Source organism: Myripristis murdjan, chromosome 5, assembly GCF_902150065.1.
Source record: "Myripristis murdjan chromosome 5, fMyrMur1.1, whole genome shotgun sequence".
Taxonomy (NCBI): domain Eukaryota; kingdom Metazoa; phylum Chordata; class Actinopteri; order Holocentriformes; family Holocentridae; genus Myripristis; species Myripristis murdjan.
The window spans coordinates 7,047,425-7,053,424 of record NC_043984.1 but is presented as its reverse complement, the minus strand read 5'-3'; positions in this window follow the sequence as shown (position 1 = coordinate 7,053,424).

The following is a 6,000-nucleotide window of genomic DNA, read 5'->3' as shown; positions in this document are numbered from 1 at the left end:
ACATTAACCCATTGACTATCCCTTTTTCCCAACACTTTGTGCACTGTGCATAATGTACAATACAAAAAAAAAAAAGTTATCTGGAGCTGATTGTGGGAAACCTGCAGAAATGTTTGAATTGGATCCACACTGAACATCTGTGGTGCACGTCAGTGTATCGGCAGCAAAATTTAATCTTGACAGTAGAAACCTCCTGAAAAGAGCATTTAGATCGTCATGATTCTAATGCTGAAATTAAGGCTAATGAAATGTGGAGCCAGCTCTCTCTATTTTGTGGTAGGCAAACCACTGCGGCATTGCACTGGATGCCCAAATGTTCAAAACTTTGCCAAGTTAGTGTGGGAAGTAAATGGAAAAAGGCAGGAAAGTCTGTAAACAACAGTGCTTCTCATGTGAGTGTCTCATGCTTATGTCAGTGTTGGCTCAACAGGATTTAATATCACACTGTTGTTTGACATCTTTGTTCCATTGCTGAGATGGTTGGTAGGAATTTTTGCTTTGCTGCAGACCTCCAGTGCTTCTGAAGAGGTGCCTACAATACCTTGAAAAGAACACCTATAAAACTGTTGATTGTGCATCTATTCATATGCTAAACTACTTCAGATGCTTCTCTCTTGAATGTCAGAATTTATAAAAAAGAAAATATTTAGAGGAAAACTAAATGCATTTTGTGTCGCAGCTCTGCAAAAATGAATGAATGGAGTTCATACCAGTTAAGGACACAAGGAAACAGCTGAATACCAGTCGAGACTGCATTATGAGACTACTTTCTTGAGACTACTTATGTTGTTTTGCTAGGCTTTTCAAAGAACAGGATCTGCTGATGGTCAGATTCCAACGTCTGTCTCTTTATACCATAAACCTTGCAGTTTGTAGTCATGTCCTGTAGCTGGTTTGGATCACATTCTCACTTCAAGGAAACTGTGTTACCGTTCTCTTGGAGGTGAACCCAATTTCAAATAACACTGTTCTCCCCTGGCCGAATCAGCCAAATGAAAGAAGTAAATGCTCCAGAGGTTGAATAAATCATTCCGAACACGCCGGTGTGAATGCACCCCAGAACAGGGGAGCAGAGCAGATATGAGCACAGAGGGTTAGACCACTGAAGAGGCAGAGTGCATTGCAGCTGAGATGGACAGCAAATGACCTGAAACTACCTGAAGGCGAAGCAGCATAAGGACAGGAGATGTGAGGAGGGAAGAGTGGAAAAGAACAGAACAGATGAGGGGCAGAAGCAAGGAAGAGGAGAGGAAGCGGAGTTATTTATAAAAGCTTTCATCATGAGCCTGTCTCAAAGGATTTAGCAAAGGAAGATGGATTTTTCTACTGACGGTCAGATGTTCCAACATAAAGTTTGAAACCTCAAAAACCTCCATGTTAAATGTGTTCCACTACAACCGGCATGGACGCCCTCGAGAAGATCCTGGCACTTTTCCATGTGGGAATTTAGATTGATCCTTGTTCCAAGCTGAATGGAAGTGCTCCGTGAACCTGCCCGGATCTACAAGACACACAGTGGCAAGTTGTAGCAGGACGCAGGAAGCCTACATGTCCCACACGGCCTCACCTACCAGCAGCAGGCAGGAGCAGAGAAACTCAATGTGCATTTTACTGAACATCAACGTACAGAAGTTCCTCTTTGCAGACATCGAGCCTTGTGAACAGATGACTAATTCTGACCATTTCCCCTCTCGGCTCGCTGGCTGTTTGGATGTGGCCATTATAAATAGCTGACAGAGTGGTGCTTGTCATGTTCTGAGACACCAGTGAAGGCCTGCGTGTTTTTCCAGTGACTGGGAAAAACACTAATGCACAGAGAGACAGAGAAAGAGAGACATCAGAAGAGGAAGTCAAGGACGATTATTTTCTAAAACCCCTGCGTCATTTTCACATGTTCAGCTCCAAACCATGAGAAATATTTCCATGAGCCACAATGCACAAACCATTAGGAAACACACATGACTATTGCTGAAACGGAGTGGGCATGTTCAACAAACCGTGGTAAAATAAAAAAGATTTATAAAGCCTTATATGACACAGCTGACACAAAGAGCCAGGCAGCTGTCAGTCAGTACAGTAGCAAACCTAATAAACTGGGTTATTTGACAGCTATAAAACATAACCCAGAAGTTGCACGTAATTTGCTTCATCATGTGACTGCTGCCACTTTGTGTGCCTAAGATTCAGGTCAGGGCAAGGTAGGTAAACACCAGGTGGTAAATGACACGGACGTGTGTGAGCCCTGCGCGCTGGTGTCATGGCAAAGTTGTATTTGTCTCCATTCCAGTTTTCAAAGCGGTGCCAGGTAGAACTGTCATGGAAAAACAGGCCTATGTGATCAGGCTACAATACAATAACAATAATAACAGACTGCAACAGAGCGGGACTCGTCACAGGTAGGAAATCTTTGCAAACAAAAGAGGTGACAAACCCTAAGGTTAACCCTAGGGTTAGGGTTAGGGACCCTAACCCTAACCCTAACTGCAATGAGACTCATGAAACCTGTATTGTAGTTGATAATCTATCCCCGTAAATCCCTTAGTTACACCAAGATTGTTCATGTGAAACAGCCATTACCAGCTGGTCTTGTTGATGTTTTGGGGTGCTGGCAGAAAGGAGGAAAAGCTAGCTACAGGTGACAGGCGGGGCTCTGCCATTAAAGACACACCTTCAAGTGGGTAACCCTGTTGTCATGGAAACGCAAATCCCAGTCACGCTGGGCTCATGTGCCGAGTCAAACCGAGTGAAGCCAGGCCAGCACAGATGTATGGAAAAATGGCATTAGCGTACAGTAGTCCTGTTTGCTGACGTCATGTTACATGATTTCTGGGTAATGAAGGGTAATGCCACTTGGGACCCCCGAGCCCAGAAGACCTGATTTTTTTACTCAGTGCATTTAGTTTGGATCAGATCCTCTATGTATAGTGGTTAAAATTATGAAGAAAAAAGTTATGCACACTAACCTTAACAGGACTTTTCTATGTGATGCTATGTTCTATGTGAACATAGAGCTGCCAAAGAAAAACTTTGAAAGGTCATTTTTGCCAGGGAAGTTCATTGTGCAATCAGGCTAAAGAGCCATACAACACCATAAGCACACCCAAAACAAGCACTAACATTAACCACACGGGTCACAAGTCAGCAAATGAAGTTCCTGAAAGTGAAACATTGAGAGTCACGCTCAACAGAGGATGAGAAAATCAGCTGAAGCATAAACAAGGGAGCCTTTGGCCTGTTGAGTGTGGCTGTGGAGGTCCAGAGATCCTGTCAACCTGAAGGCAACATATTAAAATACATAACAGAGGATGGGCAATCAAAAGTGGTCACAGCTTTCCTCACAACATATCTTTTACAAATGTCACTGAATTGGACCTGCTGCACACTGATAACATCGGAACATAATTGGTTAGTCTGCCTAAGTTATGTCCTGATGGTTGGAGCCCAAAACCAAGCCGCTACGCAAAAAAAAAAAAAAAAAAAAAAAATCAAAACAGTTTCAATTAGAGCTGCAATGATTACATTTCCAACTATTTCCAAATTGGCATGAACATTGACTGTGGGACATTGTGATCAACATTTTTCACCTTTTTCTGACATTTACGTACCAAACAATTAATCCAATATCCACAAAAATAATCAACAGATTATTCAACAATGCAAAAATAATCATCAGTTGCTCTGGATCAGCGGTCCCCAACCAATGGTCCGCGAGACATTCCATACCGGGCCGTACAGCCCGAGTCAAACCGGTCCATGGTATAGAAAAGGTTTGGGACCACTGCTCTAGATTCAATAAAGATATGGCAAAACAACATCATCACGTTATTAAACTCAATCTACTGGTCACTGATTACAGCAGGCACACACAGTTGGGGTACATTTCCTAAAACCAATGGCCATATCTTTGGTTTTTCATACATAAACCTGTAGGAAAGACTGTTCACACCAGCACTCATTACATAGTCTTTAGGTACATAGCCGTGTCCAGACGCCCCGTCTTGGAGCAAACTGATGATGACCATGTTGCCAGTACATTGGCTAGTCACACTGGGCGTGGCGACAGCATATTTGCTGTCACACAACAGTGAAGCATCAAAGTTTCTACCATCACAAGCTCTTTACCGCTGATTCCGACATCTCTTAAGCATAACAGATGATGACTGACAATCTCGCCATCCAATAAGCACGGCCGGCCTTACAGAACTGTTAAGTGAACACACACAGTGATGGGAGTAGAACACAAAGACGAAACTTCACAGTGAAACCGCATTGTGCTCCTTTTGGTTAAACCCTAACTAGGATGTGAGGAATGAAATGAAATCAGTAGAACGTCCTCACAAGTGGTGATACTTCAGTACTTGTGATATGTGTGTGTGTGCCTGGTTCAGATCAAGGCCAGGTTATTTTGCCTGTCTGCGGTTTGCCTGCATGTGTGAGAAGTCTATTTTCTCCTGTCAGTTTTACCGACACCCAGACAAACTGTATTTTTTGCTCGGGGTCATGTCAGGGCAGGTTTGGATAATTATCACATGGCTGATGTGTCTCGCTTGTTGTTATTGCTTTGGCGCCTGCTCAGTCAACTGGCTCTGAATCCCTTTCACTCAATCAACTAAAGTCCAAACACATAAGCCTAAACCATCCCACCACTGGTAGCTGCATTCATGCGTTTCTGGACCAATTTAGACTAATAGCTTGTTATTCATAAAGAAAAAAAAAAAAAAACAGAGCAGTGGAGGCTATTAACAGCACGGCTTTGTGTGTTTGGGCTGAAGACGGCACGTTAGAAATAATCTCAAGATGTTGCAGATGTTGCATCAAAATTAGCTGGCTGGTTTAACTTAAAAAAGTGGGAGCGCAGCGTCCTCTGCTGGACCGGCGCTGAATATCATCATTAAAAGATGAGGAATCAGAGCTGGATTTGGTACACTCATCAATTCTAATTCCAACCCATAACATTTACACACTAATCCCATGATTTTAATTTGAAACGGTGCTCATGCTCAAAAAACCAAGTCTTAATTCCATCCATCCGTGTTTCATACCCGCTTATTCCTAATCGGGGTCACGGGGGCCAAGACTTCATTATTGTCCAGGGCAATCTGAATAACACAATTCTGGATTTTCAACTTCTCTCTTTGACAACTTCAGAGGCAATTTGGGCAGCATGAGACACCGGCAGACAGAGCGCAACATAAGACCTTAAACCCCGTGGCTGCCACTGGAGAGGCTTAACATTCACTGAAAAACACACACACACTCTCTCTCTCTCTCAGGCTTGCTAAAGGAGGCTCTCACACACACTCGTTCTCATATATTTCCACACATACACACAATGCATGATCTTCTGGGATTTACTCACAGAGACACACACACTCGACAAAAGATCTCGCACAAGCCACACACACCTCACTGTGTCCGTGTTATCAGGGTCACACAGAGCAGATAAGATTGCTCTGGGTCTGTCATGCCCCGTGGAACCCGACACCCCTGTCACTATGGTAACTCTACGGTGGCCTCTATTCATTCCTTAACAAAGATCCCGGCTGACTGGCTCATCAGATTCTGTAGCCACTGGCTGCTTGGCTCGTCTGCATGCCAACACACCTTTTCCAGGTGGAACAAGGATCAAAGGGACACATTCTTTTTAATCAACTTCCTGTGGTACACTCATCGTATAGCAGTTTCACCTGCGCTGTGCACTACAGAGACTTTGAGGTGATGCAAAACCGGCACATACAGCATACTGAAGAGAAATTGCTATTTTGGATAATATAGGACTTTGTAGGCCACTGTTGAATGGATACTTTAGGCTTGCCGCCGCCAATAGCTCAGACTTTGTGCTGATCATCAGTATCTTTCATTTTGACCATTTTTATGCCTGGCAAATTCCTCCATGTGTGAACAAAACGGTCCACTCTCCAAAGGCGTATGAATTTGTTTTTGTGGATTACCAACACCTATAAAGGCAGAGGAAGGCAGGTTGCACTGCAGGTTTTACAG